This window comes from Acomys minous (assembly GCF_964271855.1).
Source record: "Acomys minous genome assembly, chromosome: 6".
In the NCBI taxonomy this organism is placed as follows: Eukaryota; Metazoa; Chordata; class Mammalia; order Rodentia; family Muridae; genus Acomys; species Acomys minous.
The window spans coordinates 100,387,952-100,404,708 of NC_140487.1; the positions used below are offsets into that span (position 1 = coordinate 100,387,952).

General features: G+C 50.7%; 1 long non-coding RNA gene across 2 annotated transcripts in view; it reads right to left on the reverse strand.

Moving 5' to 3' along the window:
- LOC311600811 overlaps nt 1-16,757 on the reverse strand; it is a 133,805-nt gene that overhangs the window by 100,979 nt on the left and 16,069 nt on the right. For both annotated transcript variants that reach the window (XR_014780365.1, XR_014780366.1), the window contains exon 2: nt 5,514-5,615. This is a non-coding gene — a long non-coding RNA (uncharacterized lncRNA). The remainder of the gene's footprint in view (nt 1-5,513; nt 5,616-16,757) is intronic.

The following is a 16,757-nucleotide window of genomic DNA, read 5'->3' on the forward strand; positions in this document are numbered from 1 at the left end:
CTCCCGGTTGCTGGGATTAAAGGCATGCACCACCATCACCCGGTACAGAGAACAGTTTTTAAAACACAGACACAGATATAAATACAGGCATATAGATATAGATTGAGATAGGAGAGGGGGAGCTATAGCTGGCATGTAAAAACCACTCAGTGTGTGGAAGCTTTTATTATAGCATTCTGATCAGTCATGGCTTCTGACCACACACAAAATAACCTCCAGAGTCAGAAAGTCAAAATTCAGGCACCCCACTCCCAAGATGGGGAGATGGCTCAGTAAATAAAGTGATAGCTGTGCAAGCATACAAGCATGAGGACCAGAGTTCAAATCCCCAAAACTCAGGTAAAGAGCAGACATGCCAGACCACTCAGGGAGGACAGAGATAGGGATCCCTGGAGCAAGCTGGGATCTAGACTAGCTGGAACTGGTGAGTTCTGTGTTCAACAAGAGAGCCTACCTTGATAAATAAGGTGAACAGGGATCGAGCAAGACACCAGACATAAGCTTTCAGGCCTCCTCATGAACATGCACACACATGTGCCCACACATATGAACACACACACATGTGTAATACATAAATAGTTGATAGTTTTTTAATTAAAAACAAAGCCTCGGACTCCTATACTGCTGTCTCCTTGCTGTGCGAACTCAGGTGCCTGCAGGTGGTACCTCCTGTGCCTCACTTCTCCCAAGTGAAAAGGGGGACTCCCACACTGTTCTCAGCTGTTGGCTTGAATATTGATGAGAGGCAGTTCACAAAGCACTGAGCACCGTGCTGGGAGCACGTGTGGCCCAGTGTCCGACACACAGTGACAGTGCTGGTTACCAAGAAGCATGGGATGCCAACTCTGCCAGGTAGTGTGCTGCACACCTTGTGACTGTTGGCTCGGAGCTCACCGCGGTGCTAGGAAGTGGGCACTTTTATTATTCCCGCTTTCAGGAGAGGAAAACCACGGTGCATGGTGAGCACAAAACGCTTTGGTGGGGAACAGAAAGGATACATTTGCCAAGGTGCAGAGGTAAAAGACTGGGCCACAGGGTGAGTCCTGGGGCAGGAGTTGTGGGTTAGGAAGAGGAAAGTTCTGCATCTGGGCACACCTGGCCTCAGGTCCCCAGCTCATATGCTATCTAAGCCTTGGTTTCCTCATCTCTCAAAGGGAAACAAGAGGTTTGCCTTGCGGAGGTCTGGGGACTCTATTACACATGAATTCAATGCTCAAAAATCCAAACTGGGGCTGGAGAGATGGCTCAGTGCTTTAGAGCACTGGCTGCTCTCGCAGAGGACCCGGGTTCAATTCCCAGCTCAGAACTCCAGTTCCAGCGGATCTGACTCCCTCTCCTGGCCTCTGCAGCCGCCAGTCATATACAGTGTGCATACACACACACATGCAAGCAAAAGACTCGCACATACTAAATAAAACAAAGAAGTCCTTAAAGATAATTTTTGAAAAGGCGAGCTGCCTCTCTTCTTCCACAAAGGCGTTAGAATCCAAAGCTATGTGTGTTTATTACAGTGACATTTGTCAGGGTAGGGAGACTTCACAGAGCACACAGAGGTTCTTTCACTCTTCAGGTGACATCTGTCCATGTGTGTCATCCATTTCTAATGAAACACCTACCCAGCATCTCCCCCATTCCTCACACTCAACGCCAGGCCACAGGGACACGGCTCCTAACTGTGCTGTTACCTTGCCCGAGTTCTAAGCAAAGCCAGTCAGAGTCACAAGCTGGAGAAACCAGCCAGATGTGACGACACACTGCACACCCAGCCAGACATCTGCTTTGTGAAATCCAGTGAGGCAGAAGAAAAGTCCGAGTTCAGCTCTTGGGGGACATTCTCTCAAGGACAGGCCCCGGATGTGAGCCTTGAACTAGAAAAAGATCTACTCGGCCTGTGCCTGCGGAGTGCCCACCTGTGCCTGCCTTAGGCGGGGGCCTTTCCCAGAGGGCTCTCTTCTCTGCTCCTACTCAGATGTTTGGGGCACCAAGGCTCCCTGAAGTTGGTGACAGTGATGGTGGTGATGGCAAAGATTGCCCCTGGCATTTACCTACAACACAACACGCTTGACACTTTCTAATGTGTTTAATAATATGCTATGGAACATGTTATTATATTCTCAGCTCCTGAGACACTATCTGACAGAAATCCAGAGTTTATGTAACTATCCGAACAACATCTATTAGGTCAGTGACGGAACAGTGTGTGTGTCTGTGTGTGTGTGTGTGTGTGTGTGTGTGTGTGTGTGTGTGTGTGTGTAAAACACCCATACATGCACACACCAAGGCCAAAGCAGGACATTAATGTCTTCTATCATTTTCCACTTAGTGCCTTGAGTCAAAGTCTCTTTCTGAACTAGCAGCTAATAACTAGTTGGCCAGTGAGCTCTTGGGGCCTGCCTGTTTCTACCCAGCCAATGTGAGGATTACAAATATACAAAGCTATTCTCAGCTTTTCATGTGGGTTCTAGGGATCTGAACTCAGGCCCTCAAGCTTGCAATGTAAGCGCTCTCACCCAGAACTCGAGATTCAAATCCACACTGCCTCATTCCAAAGAAATCCCTGAGGGGGATGCTGCCCACTCCACCTGCATGCCCCTCCCTTTCCTGCTCTTTATTCTGCCAAGGTTAATGTCCTCTATGGAAGGTAGTGGGGGAAGGGCTCCCCCCGCCCCCGGGGTCCTGGGAGACATATGAGGAACACTGCACAGCCGCTAACCTCAGGGTCGGTAAATAAGAAGTGCTGCAGAGCGCGGTGGGGACGGGACAGGGACCAGTGCTGTGTGGGTGATGAAACAGATGGCAACCCCGATACGAAGAGCAGTAAGTAGCAGGCTAACCTGTTAGTCAGGTCTGGTGAGGCTGAGCTACCCAAGCAGGACCCAGTACAGCAACAGCTCCTGTGAGTTCACTTGAGTTTTGCTCAAAACTACTGTGGGTCTAGCGCCTAGCAACTCTTCAGGCCGGCTATTTCCAGGGGTGACTCAGGGACCCAGGCTGCTTGGGTCAGGCACTGAAGCCAACTGGGACATATGGCTTCTAGGCCACCAGGGCAAGGAAAACTGAGTTGGAATGACATTCCTAATGTCTCATTCCAGAGGGTCATCTATCCCTGCAGGCCACAAGCCACTGGCCGGATGAAGCACGTGGCCCTGGCTGGCTGCAAGAAAGGAAATTATGAAACGCTAGGGCTCAACAGGCAGCAGCTGCCAGGAAAATGAAGCTGTTTAACAAGCAAGTCCTGATCCATTTTTGCTGTTGTTTTTGCCTATTTTTGAGACAGGGTCTCATTGGCTAGCCTCGGCTAGCCACCAACTCACAGTGTATACTAGGCTGGCCTCAAACTCATAGAATTCCACCTGTCTCTCTGCCTCCTAAGTGCCAGACTAAAGGCACAAGTAACCACACCCTGCCCTAATATTTACATTTTTTATTATTGTGTGCTTTTCTTTATTTCTTTATTGTTGTTTCTTCTTCTCCTTCTTCCTCTTCTTCCTCCTTCTCTTCCTCCTTCTCCTCCTCCTCCTCTTCTTCTTCTTCAATTTTTTTTTAAGACAGGGTTTCATATATATATCGCAGGCTGGCCTCAAACTTGCTAGGGGTCAAAGATGACCTTGAATCAGGCTCTAATATTCTATTTGTTTTTCTTTTCCTGTCTTTTTTCATATTTTGTCTTTTGTTTGGTTGGTTTTGTTGTTGTTGTTGTTGTTGTTTGTTGTTGTTGTTTTGTTGAGACAGGGTTTCTTTGGGTAGCCTTGGCTGTCCTGGAACTAGTTCTGTAGAACAGGCTGGTCTGGAACTCACCGAGACCATTTTAATCCCAAATGCTGGGATTCAAGGCATGTGCCACCGCTGCCCAGCTCCGTTTGTTTTTAAATTACATCACAATGTTTTGTGAGTGTGCACTCACACTGCACACATGCTCGTGCTTGTGCATGCTGTGGCATGTGTGTGGAGAGCAGATGACAACTTACGGGAGTCAGTTTTCTCCTTCTACCACATGGATCCCAAGGGCGGAACTCACGTCATCAGTCTTGGTGGCAAGCACCTTCACTGCTGAGCTATCTCAACAGCCCCGCTAATGTTCACTTTAAAAGCCGGGCATGGTGGCGCACATGTTTAATCCCAGCACTCGGGAGGCAGAGGCAGGCAGATCTCTGAGTTCGAGGCCAGCGAGTCCAGGACATCCAGGGCTGTTACACAAAGAAACCTTGTCGCCAAAAAAAAGAAATTCACTTTAAAAAGGAGATGGTCCTATTACCAGGTCACTCTCAGGTTGTACCTGAGGTGACATGCCCAGTTCAAGGTGCTGTGTTTTCAGAAGTGCCCAAACACACTGGATTCCCATGATAAGAGATCAAGTCTGATGGAAGATTTATGAGGAAAAACTGAACAGATGTTTGTCTGGGAGACAAGAGACTTCAGATCTTTGAAGGGCTGTCAATGGGCAGAATATATAAATACACTGTTTCAGGCTCTAAGGGGCTAAGCCAGACCAGCAGGAATGACGTGGCCAATTCCAATTCTGAAGACAATACTCCCTGCCCCAAAAGTATGCAAACAGAGTCCAGAACACCATATGGGTTGGATGTTGTCGAAGAATTCAAGTATCAGACAGAGTGGAAATAGACGTGGGTTAGGAGCCCTTACAGGTGGGGCCTGGATGGCAGGTGTAGGGAGCATGTCCCCCATTCCGACTCTAAGCCTGGTATTAGGACTGATCAGGCCCTCAGAGCTCATCCTATTCAGAGTGTGCCAGACTTCTACCAGGCCAGCAGCAACAACAACAAAACCCCACAACTCTACAGTTTACAGATACAGGCTTATTTATCCGGGGGTGGGGGGGGGCAGGATGGAGTGTCCAGATCTGTCCCTCCCCCCCAGCCCCCCCTCTTGCCGGACTCAGCCTTGTCCCCATTGCTCTGAGGTAACAAGCTTTGTGTCTGATGCCTCCCTCTCTCAGGGACACTTATGAAGGACACCCAACGTGAAAACAAATAAAAGGAAATCACCCCATCAGAGCTATAAGTAATAATCAATAATTCAAAGCCTTGATAAAGTCTTACTGGAGACCGCTTCAGAGAGAAGGCACGGGCTGAGTTTCATGGTTAATTCAATGTCAATTAGCTGATTGCTAACTTCCCTCCAGCTAAATCGCATGCAGCGCGGGGGAGAGAAATCAAACGTGCTCTCGCTTTAACAAGCCTGGTGTTTCAATCATTCATCTCTGGCCGCAGGCTCCGAATCACTGTCAACAGACATTCTCTCACAGTTTTATCAGCCTTTTCTGCATGCCACTGTTTTCTCTGCTGCCCTTAATTGTCCCGAGACCGTACCTGGAACCCAAACTCAAGGGAAGCCTTCAGCTTCCTCGAAGGTATTGGATGCACAGCTCCTGAACTCAGTTTCCCCTGACACCCTCCTCCAAGACATGCCGTGGTCACTGCATGGAAGCAGGAACAGATATGGTGCACAGCGAAGGTAACTTCCCTGTGCCCCAAGTCCAGTGCCTGACTCACCTTCCTGCCTCTGAGCCCCTGTGGAGACCGGGACTGCCTTCAGCACCATGGCCAGCACCTATGCCTGGAGGCTGATGATGGGGTGGCAAGAGGGGCTCCCAGCTGAAGAGACAGGAAAAATAAAAAATGTTTTAAAACCACGTGAGGAGATCTCAAAGACCCACGAGGTCCCCACCCACCTTTGCACAGAAACAAACAGGCAAGGACATTCTCAAAATTACAAGAAACATCTCAGATCTCATGCCGACCCATAAAAGGAATCACAACAAATTTTAGTTTCTTCTTGAGATTCTTTAGGATGTGGGAAACAGAGAGAAAAGTTACGGATATACAGGGAGACCCAGGGAAGTGTTGACTGGTGGAAGGTTTCTCAACTAAAGCCCCAAAGGTTCATCCTTACCCAAATTTCCTGCAAAGCCCCCTTTGCTGCCCGACCCGCATAGGCTGGCCTTGAATTCAGTATGTAGCAAAGGGTCTTGAACGTCTGACCCTCCTGCCTCTAATAACCCAGTTTATGTGGCACCAGGGCTCAAGCTTAGGGCTGCATGCATGCTGGCCTAGCACACTACCAAATGAACCACATCCCTGGGGTTGGGATCTGAACGGGTCCTCCATATGCCTTGCCCTATGCACAGCACAGAACTGCTAAGGGTGACTCCTGACATCTCTAGCACCTTTCCAGGCAGGCACACACCCTCTCCGCCCATGTGCAGCATACCCAATAGCACATGAACTACACCCATGTGCATACTGAGGGCAGAAAGAATGTCCTGTGCAGCCCACGGGCCCTGCCATCTCCTGTGCTTCCTTAGGTGACATCAAAGAAAGCATGTCCTCCTTCCAGCCTCCCTCATCACAGGCTGCCCCCCTGAGCTGTGCACTCTAAGCCTACATGTGCCAGCTTTCGCTGAAGGATCCATAGTCTGTTGGTTTGAAGAGAAGAGACACACTACTGTTTCTGATCCTGTTTCCTGAATGGGGCATTAAGGGTGAAAACCTACAGACCCAGGTTTGAGATCTAGCTTTACCACGTACCAGCTGGGGAACACTAACCTTCCCAAGTCTTATTTCCTTCGTCTATAAAATAAGGAGCATGATAATGCCTAACTTTAAGGGATTGGGGGATTAAAGGATGTAATTCATACTAGGAACTCAGCGTGATACCCAGTACAGAGTACTTTTTAAGTATTATGATTTGTGGTGTGTGTGTGTGTGTGTGTGTGTGTGTGTGTGTGTGTGTGTGTGTGTGTGTGTAAGTTTCCCAGCCACCGATACATTCCAGAAGAGAGGCCGGGATTGACTCAGTGTGAGGTCAGAGTTCAGGCTCCACCTGGGGCCAAGTTCAAAGCTCTACAACCAACTCATGACCCAGCCTTGGAAAAGCTCCTTCCCAAAGAACCCGTTTCCTTCTCTACTAAACAGGAATTAGACCCTTTGGTAGTTTCTCTCCAGGAGGTGCCGCCAGGACGTCAGCAAACCATGCATGTTCCAGTGGTGTCAACCTGGGATGCTGAGCTTCACTCCTCCGTGTTTTGATGTTACCTGGGATGCGGGACCCGCTGCTTCTGCCCGGGAACACAAACACAAGCCGCGAGATTCACTGTACATGCATCGCATCGGCTGCCTTCTCTGTCCTCTGCCAGCTAAAGGCAATCACTTTCCAGTCTATCTGAGGAGATGCAGAGGAGCCATCTTGGGGTTCCAAGAGCAGCCAATCCCTTTTCCACACGTCACCTCCACTCTTTTTGTTTGTTTGTTTGTTTGTTTGTTTTTGTTTTTCGGGACAGGGTCTCTCTGTGTAGCCTTGGCCATCCTGGACTCCCTTTGTAGACCAGGTTGGCCTCGAACTCACAGCGATCCGCCTGCCTCTGCCTCCCGAGTGCTGGGATTAAAGGTGTGCGCCACCACGCCTGGCTGTCACCTCCACTCTTATCAGCTTCCCCACGCCCCATGGATGCCTCTCTTTTCTCTGTGATGCGTGCCCCTCACTTCCTCTTCCTTCTTCAGCCATTTATCTTCTGTGGAATTCTCTGATGCAGACACGTCCCTGCCTTTCCTAGTCCGTCTCTGTGCCCAGGAGTCTGACCTCAGAGGCTGAGCCTGGGCACCCCTGGTTGGAAACACAGAGACTGGAGGGAGAAGAGATCAAGATTTTTCTCCCCTCCCCCTCCAGGGTTTCATCATGTCAATAACTGCACTGGCCTCGCCCAATACCTATTCCCCCTGGCTCCACATCACACACGCCCACTTCCACCCACCAGGCCGAGGTAAGGTCTTCTGCATTGCTGCTCTCAGAGATTGCTGTGTCTGGTTGTTCCCTGAACTCCATTGCACCCTTGCCCTCTGTATGTACCCTGTCCACCCCAGCAACCACCCTGCCAGGTCCCTGACCAGACAGCCCCGCTCTGTTTTTCCCTGTCATGGGTCCTCCTGAATACAGGATGGGAAACTCTGTGACTATGCCTTAGGTATCTCGAAGCTGATGGCGAGGACATGAGCTGTGTGCTGCGCCATGACCCCAAGGCCCAGCAGGGCTCCAAGATGGAAAAGGGCTGGTCAGGAGGATAGCCATCCGTGAGTGAGACCTTCTACTTCCCCGTCAGTCTGATGACACACCTGAGGCTGGAGACACACACACAGCAGGGATGAAACCAGGAAGGAAGTCATGGTAGAAGTTAGTTTGGAGATGAGGGCTGGAATGGGGATGAGGGTGAGACAGGGCCCTGGACCACAGACCAGGTGGATGCTGCGCTAAAGGCTGGGGGAGAGGCTGTAAAGTGAGGTGTGTGGGCTTCTCTGGAGGGTGAGGTAAGATCTAATTGGTTGACTCTGGCCAAAACTCAAGCTGTTTGGGATCTGGAATACGATCAGCCTAAAAGTAAAGTCCAAGACCATGACGGCTGAGCCAAGGATAGGCCAGGACTGAGTTTAAGGCTGGGCTGAGCTGGGGGCTGGGGAGGCGGCTAGCACCAGAAGCTGAAGTTGGGCTGTGATCTTCTGGGTCCAGGGTTAAGACAAAATAAAAACAGAAGTTGGGCTGCAGGGTGGGTTACAGTTGTATTGGGGGCCGCGGCTTTAGGGTCAAACTAAAGTTGTGAGTTTGAGTTGGATCTGAGGTGGAAACTGATATTGAGGAGGATGAGAGGGACACTGAGCAGGGGCCAGAGCGCGAGACTCAGGACACTCTCTGTCCCCTCAGTCACCTGGAAAAGGCACCTGACCTTCCAGTGGCGGCACTGCACACCTGCAGCTCATGCCTCCCCTCTCCAGTGACCACGGCCATCCCTCCGTTTCTCACCTCCTCTGTGCTCGGCCAGCTAACAGCGGCGCGCACCCTGGGATGGCTGCAAGCCCAACACACAGGGCCCCCTCATGGAGCCCAGGAGTTTTCTTTCTGCATTCATTACTCTTCCTTTCTTCTTTGAGAATATCCTTTATTTATTCTTTGACAATTTCATACATGTAAACAATGTATCTTGATCATATCCACCCCTTTTGCCTATGTCTGTACGTGTAATGTGCATGCATGTGCACATGTGTTCAAATGTGTGGGTGCATGCATGTGAGTGTGTGGGTGCATGTGTACATGCGTGGGGGTACACACCCATGAGTGCACGCACGCATGTGGAGGCCTAAAGTTGACAACAGAAGTCTTTCTTGATGTCACACCCCACCTGACGTATTGGAGCTCCCATTTTGGGTAGTCTGACTAGCCTGCTTGCTCTGGGGAGCTCTTGCCTCTGCCTCCCGCACTGTGGGATACATGCTGCCATCAAACCTACCTGGCTTTATATGTGGGCTTGGGAACCCAAACTCTGGCCCTCACATTTGCATGGCGAGTGCTTCACCCGCTGGGCCAACATCACCCAGCCCTGCACTCATTAATTTTTTTTCCCCACTGCTACAACAAAATACGCAACAAAAACAACAGAAGGAAGAGTTTATTGTGGTTCACAGTCTGTAGGGATATAACCCATCATGTTGGAGAAGGCAGAGGCAGGAGCATGACGAGCCGATCACATCCTGTCTGCAGTCAGGAAGCAGAGGAAGACGCAGAGGAAGACGAAAACCGGCGCTCAACCCTCATCATCTCCCCCCCCCCCTTTTACTCACTGCAAGACCCCAGCACGTGAATGCTGTGCTCATGTGCTGGGTGGGTCTTCCCTCCTCGGTTAAACCTCTCCAGAGAACACCCTCACAGGTCTCTTGAGTGACTCCGAATCCAGGCAAGTTGACAACAAAAATGGACAACAAAAAAAAGTCCATCCCTTTTCAAGTCGACACCCAAACACATCACTTCAACCCATAATGGTCTCCTTGTGGTTTTTTTGTTTAACCGGCTATAGTTACTTTGAAGTGAAGTCCCTGTGTGTAGCCCAGGCTAACCTCAAACTTGCATCAGTTCTCTTGTCTCAACCTCCCAAGTGCTGGGATCGCATGTGTTTGCTACTATGTCTGGTGGAGCTTGGTGTCATATGGAAAGAAGACAGCAGCGCAAGGACCACGGAGCTGGATGCACAGCTACGAGCTACAAGATACGAATGAAGCCCAGGGAGATGTGTCGGAAAGCACAGGACGCCAGAACAGTATCACAAGCCTATTAGCCCAGTACTTGGAAAGTAGGAGAATGAGGAGTTCAAAGACAGCCTCGGCCACTTAGTAAGTTCGAATCTAGCCTGAACTACATGAGATTCTGCTGAAGAGAGGACAGAGGAGGGAGGGAGGATGGGGAACAGGTCATGGAAGGTCACCAGGCCTGATGAGAGGCTCCTAGGAGATCCAAAGCTAGTGTGGCACAAACATGACAAAGTGACAGACTCGAGATAGGAACCAAGGAAGGTTCCGTGGAAGGAGTAGCAATCAGCTAAGCTGTGTGACACTGAACGTGTGGCTTCCCCTCTGAGCCCCAGGACCTTTTTGTTTGTGTTTGTTGGTTCATTTGTTTGTTTTGAGGTAGACAGGCGGGCCAAGTACTATTTTGCCCAGGCTGGTCCCTGCCTATAGCAATCCTCCTGCCTCAGCCTCCTGTGTGCTGAGGTTGCAGGTGGAAGGCACCACTGCTAGCTCTTAGTCTCTCCTTTCAGGTGGTGATGACCATTACTATGTTGGAGGGCTCGAGGTTCCCAAATAAGTCAGGTGCCAGTTAGCGAAAGGGCAGGTGCTCCACGAAGGCAGTTTGAGCTGTCACCTGCCCAAGCCCCAGCCAGATTCCCTCCTGGAGTTCCCACCCCTCAGGGTGCCAGGCATGATCTTCACAGCTCTCAAGACTGCTCCAAGCTGGATTAAAACTTAATGACAAGAAACCTGAAGGGTCAGGAAATTCCACACAGTAAAATTTACAGGGGAGAATTATTGGGGGTGGGTGTGATGCTGAGCACTCAGGGCTCTGGGACAGACTATAGCATCAGACCAGTAAATCTGGTCCACACGCTTCCAGCCCAGACACCACGGCCTGCACCACCTCCTCCCAGGAGCAGCCAGAGACCCTGCTTGGTAGGGGGCAGCATCAGACTGGACCTGCATGCCCTGCTGCTCCATCCCAGGCTGCCTTATCCTTGCTCTGTCTGCCTCTCCAGGCCCTGGGGTCCTCTTGCATCATCTCTGCCAGTCTGTGGTGGACCCTAGGACAGAGAGGGAAGGAACCGGGAAGCGGGAGCTTCAGGAGAGGACATTCCACTGCAGGCACTCAAGGGCTCCAGGTCAGCAGTGCGTCCTCAGGGTGGGTCCTTCCTGTAGTCAGGACAGGGTAACACTTCATAGTTGCCTAAAGGAGAAACTGAGGCAATTCTATGCCGTACCAGGATCTACAAAAGGCCAATGTGCGTGTGGGTAGTGTGTGTGTGTGTGTGTGTGTGTGTGTGTGTGTGTGTGTGTGTGTGCATGCATGTAAGTGTATATGAGTTTGGCATGCACTTACACACGCATGCACATACGGGTGCATTTGGAAGACAACTTGAAGCGTCATTCTCAGGTGTCAGCCAACCAGCCACCCACTTTTTTTCTTCCTTCTCCTCCTCCTTCTCCTCCTCTTCCTCTTCTTCCTCCTCCTCCTCTTCCTCTTCTTGAAACAATGCCTCTCGCTGGCCTACATCTCCAGCTGGACTAGAGTGGCCAGCCATTGAGCCTAAGGATCTGTCTAACCCTGGGGTCACAAGCACGTGCCACCACTCCCAGCTTTCTTTAACCTGGGTTCTGGGGAATCTCCCCAGCCTGACAAAGACTATTTGAATTTCTAAAGACAGAGCCCCTCCCTGCTTCACCTTCCTCATCTGTCCCTGCCTAAGGCAGAGGGGGAAAGCTGCAGTCTTTTAGAACTCACCATGCCTTTTCCTTAATCCTTCCTGCGGGCCGCTTCTCCCGCCTGTGCTCCTCTTAACTCCAATACCTCCGATCTACCCCCTCCGCCAGTCACTCCGCTCAAGTGCAGTGAGTGGCTTCCCTTGTGTTCACACCTGCCCAGTAGATGCTACCCCAGGACCTTTGCACTGGCCACAGTTTGCCTGCTCATTCACTTAACTGTCACCTCCCCTGCACACGTCTGAATCTCCTTCTCATTTATTTATTTTTCCCTCTGTAGCAAATGTCATTAAATGCTTTCTTTTCAAAGCTCAAGAGATGGCTTAGGGGCTGGAGAGATGGCTCAGTGGTTAAGAGCACTGATTGCTCTTCTAGAGGCCATGAGTTCAATTCCTAGCAACCACATGGTGGCTCACAACCATCTATAATCAGCACTGTATGCATAATAATAAATATTTTTTTTTAAAAAAAGAGATGGCTTAATGGTTAAGAGCACACGGCTCTTGCAGAGGACCCCAACTCGGTCCCAGCACCCATGCCAGGCAGCTCACAACACAACCATTTGTAACTCCAGTTCTGAGGGATCCAACCCCCTCTTCTGGGGCACTGCATGCACACAGTCCACAGGTAGGTGTACATGCAGGCAAGACACCCATACACATAAAGTAAAAATACAACTTTTTTAAAGGAGGAAGGAAAGAAAATGAACAAGCCAAGGAGAAAAGAACAAATTCAAGGAAGCAGTCTGGGCAAAGGCCAAGAGCAGGAATTGTGGGACTCGGCAGAACCTTCCTGCAGGTTCCAGGGCTGTGCTAAGAGATATCCCTGCTCCAGGCCTGGGAGCCGGTGCATCTTCAAAGGCGTGCGCCACCACACCTGGCTTTTTTTTTTTTAACTGAACCTTTCTCTGTAGCTGGCCTCAAACTCAGTCTTCCTGGGCTCCCAAGTGCTGGAATTACAGGTGCATTTGCCAATATAGTTTTTACAAATTTTATTACGTGCCCACTTGTGCGCTCGCCATGGCACACCTGTGGTGATCACAGGACAACTCTGAGGAGTTAGTTTTCTCCTTCTATCTTTATGTGGGTTCCAGAGCTTGAACCAAAGACTCAGGGCTTATGCCATGAGCACCTGTACTTGCTGAGCCATCTCACAGACCCTCAATTTGCTTATTTTTAAGGCACAAATACTCCCATTTGGCCACCCTCAAAGAACCAATGCGACATCATTGTACTTGGAGCCTGCAGGCCTGTATGCGTGGCCCCCAGCCTATAGGCTGGCTTGCGTGGTGTGGCCTTTATCCACCCACTCTGTGGAGGATTAGCTTCCATCTGCCTCTTTCCTTTAGCCCTCCCCAGGAGAGGACGGCTCAGGTATGGTCCTCCCGTGACAAGATGTCAGTCATCTCCTACCCAGAGAATCCTGGGAACCAATGGCAGCATATATGCTTTTTTGAGACACAATCTCACTAAGTTACCCAGGCTTGCCTCAAATTCACAACGTAGCCCAGGTTAGCTTCAAACTCTAAACAGTCTTCTGTATGGACATTCCATGTGTACGCTACCATGTCTGGCTATGGGATTTAGATTTCTTATCCCTGCCCCCGCCCCTGCCCCCAACCCCGCCCCCTGCCTGTCCCTTTCAGCCCTGAACCCACTGAATCCATAGCCACTTGGATATGCACATATCTGCCTCTGAGAAGGGCCAAAACCATAAGTACTTTTAGTGTCCTAAATGGCGTGGGGGGTGGGGCTTCCTAGGTTCCACGCGTCCATCTCCTACACGAGTTTCCTTTTGAGGACCTGTCCCCTCCAAGGGGCTCTGCGAGACCAAGTGGAAAGACTCTAGGAGTCAACTTCAGAGGCTTGGGGCTATGCCAGTCCCACAGAGGGGGAGGCCTCAAGCTCCAGGGTTGGCCACCTTGCTCCCTGCCTCCTCCCACCTCCTCCCCGGCAGGTTATCAGCATGAAAACAGGAAGGCTGGCAGTGCTATTAATAAAACATGAAGCAGACTCTGCCCCATCAGGCTGCAGAGACGCTCAGCTCGGCAGCCCCCGGGGGAGGGGGGGAGGGGGGGAGGGAGCCCACTTCTGGGCCCAAGCAGGGGTATCCTCTCCTCACTGATGCTAGACACTGGGGGACAAAGCTCCATTTTGCTGACTGCTGTTTTCCTCCCCCACCCCACCCCCAACCCCTTTCACCCCCACCCCAACCCCAACCCCCTTCTCCTCCACCCTGACCCCCCACCTCTCACCCCCCACCTCTCACCCCCCACCAGCGGAAGACTCAATCCATATACAAAGTCCTCTGGCCTGGGACACCGGACTCCTCCGGGAATTTGAAAAGGTAAACGATTTCTGCCCTATGGAGAGAAATCAAAGTACAAGGAATTAAGAAGGCTGCAAAAGAACAGCCCAAGCCTTGGTAGCAGACCTGAGTTCCAGTCCAGACCCACCTACTGGGTGACTTCAGACAAGTCGCTTTCCCTCTCTGAGCCTCAGAAGAAATGATGAGAAAAAGCCAACAAGATACTGAGACCTTCCTGCCACTGAGCAGATGCTCAGGAAAGGGCAACTCAACTGGCTTTTACCTCGATGACAGTGCACTTGGGCAAGCTCCTGACTTCCCCTGGGCCAACAGGAAGATTACTGTTCTCCCTGAGGCATGAGAGAAGCACATTCGTTTGCCACAGTGGGCAGAAAGTCCTTCGAAGAGGGGACAGTTAAAGGAGAATCTGAATCAAGTGGACGGACAAACCGGTCCTAGAAAGTGAACTGGGGCTCTTACCCAGGCCCTTCCTGACTGTTCTCTACTTTCTGGCTGCCATGAAGTGAGAAGCTTTCCTCCACAGGCCCTCCCGCGACAGTGCTCCTCCACACAAGCATAAGAGTACTGCAGCCAACAGGCCCTGAGCTGAAACCTCAGACAGAGTGAGCAAAATGGAACCCAGCCCACTAAAGGGTTCCTCCCCGGTGTCTGTCACAGCCATGAAAAGTCTGCCTCCCCGGCCTGCATCCAGAGGCAGCAGTGCAGGGGCCATGAGCTGCGCACAGGCATATTCACCAAGGTTGAAAAGTCGCCCCTAAGGCCGGGCGTGGTGGCGCACGCCTTTAATCCCAGCACTCGGGAGGCAGAGGCAGGCGGATCGCTGTGAGTTCGAGGCCAGCCTGGTCTACAAAGCGAGTCTAGGACAGCCAAGGCTACACAGAGAAACCTTGTCTCAAAAAACCAAAAAAAAAAAAAAAAAAAAAAAAAAGAAAAGTCGCCCCTAAATCCCAGCACTCGGGAGGCAGAGGCAGGCGGATCGCTGTGAGTTCGAGGCCAGCCTGGTCTACAAAGTGAGTCCAGGACAGCCAAGGCTACACAGAGAGACTCTGTCTCGAAAAAACCAAAAAAAAAAAAAAAAGAAAAAAGAAAAAAGAAAAGTCGCCCCTGGTAAACAATGGGCGCTGAGGCAGCACTGGCCACAGGAACGCCATTCAAGATTCATGTGTGAGCTGGATTTTTCCAGTGACACATCCAGAAAGGTAAAGACAGCTGGGCCTGGTGACTGATGCCTGTATTGTAGTTCTTGGAAGGTATGTTCCTCCCAAGACAGGAGTTCAAGGACATCCTCCGTGTCCAGTCTGAGACTGGGGCCAGCCTAGTCTATATAAGAATCTACTGTCTCAGGAAAATAAAATACTAAACCAGGTGAAATTAACTGTAGGAATATATTTAATTTTGTTTATTAAATCACACACACACACACACACACACACACACATATATATATAAAATACATATAGTCCCCCCCTCAGGCCAAGTCTTCAGATTCAGTGCACAGTCTTTCAAGTTGGCCTAGTCTTGTTTTAAGCCCTATAAGTTACATGTGGCTGCTGTTTGGTAGGGGGGGGGGCTGGGGGGGGGGGCTTGGGGAAGGTGTAGAAAGAAAGCAGAGAGACTCAGGCAGAGAGAGGGAGGAACAGAGACAGGCGGGGGGGGGGGGGGGGGCGGTGCTGAAGCAACAGAAGGAATGAGTTCTGGGAAGGTGACGTGGGAGGTGAATGGAGAGGTTGGGGTGAGCTCCTGGGAATAAGAGCTTCTCTGCCACGTGGTGACCGGATGCTGTGCTGCAGGTACAATGCAGCGCTTACTTAATCCTTCAAAGCTAGCTCAGTGGCCTTGCATCTGGTCCCTTAGGGACCCATAAGGCTAATACCTAGCCTCCAACCTGGGGTGGGGGGATATGAGCTTGAAGCAGGCATCACTTCTGGGACAATCCATTCCTAAGCAAGCACAGCCCCCTGCCTGGGACTGACCTATACCTCAAAAAAAGGCTTGCCCTAGGGACCAAGAGTAGTGCCTGATGCAGGCTCAGGAACAGGACCCCAGAACCTGGGTCTGTTCAGGCCAGAAGCCCTGGGGAGTCAGGCCACCTCTCCGCCTTGACCACAAAGGGAGGGGTTGGCACTGTGTAAAGCTAAGGCGAGAAAGTAATCCCTGCCCTTTTATCTCTTAGACTTGGGCTCCACAGTCACACCCACAGGAGAATTGGACATTACTTCAGGATGCTGTGGCCTGGGTGGATGGTCTCCTCAAAAACTCATGCTGAGATCTGATTCCCAGCACCACAGTACTTACAAGGGACTAGGTTGTTCAGAAGGCATAATGCAGCTCTTGTGGGCATGGAGCCCCTTGCTAAGAAAGCAAACCCAGGGCTGGAGAGATGGCTCAGTGGATAAGAACACTATCTGTTCCTCCAGAAGTCCTGAGTGCAATTCCCAGCCACCACATGATGGCTCACAACCATGTATACTGGAGCCTGATGCCTTCTTCTGGCATGCAGGCATACATGCAGAGAGAACCACTCATACATACATAATAAATAAATAAATAAACAAACAAATAAATAATAAAAATTCTTTTAAAGAAGGAAAGAAAGAAAGCAAACCGAAGCCCTCACGT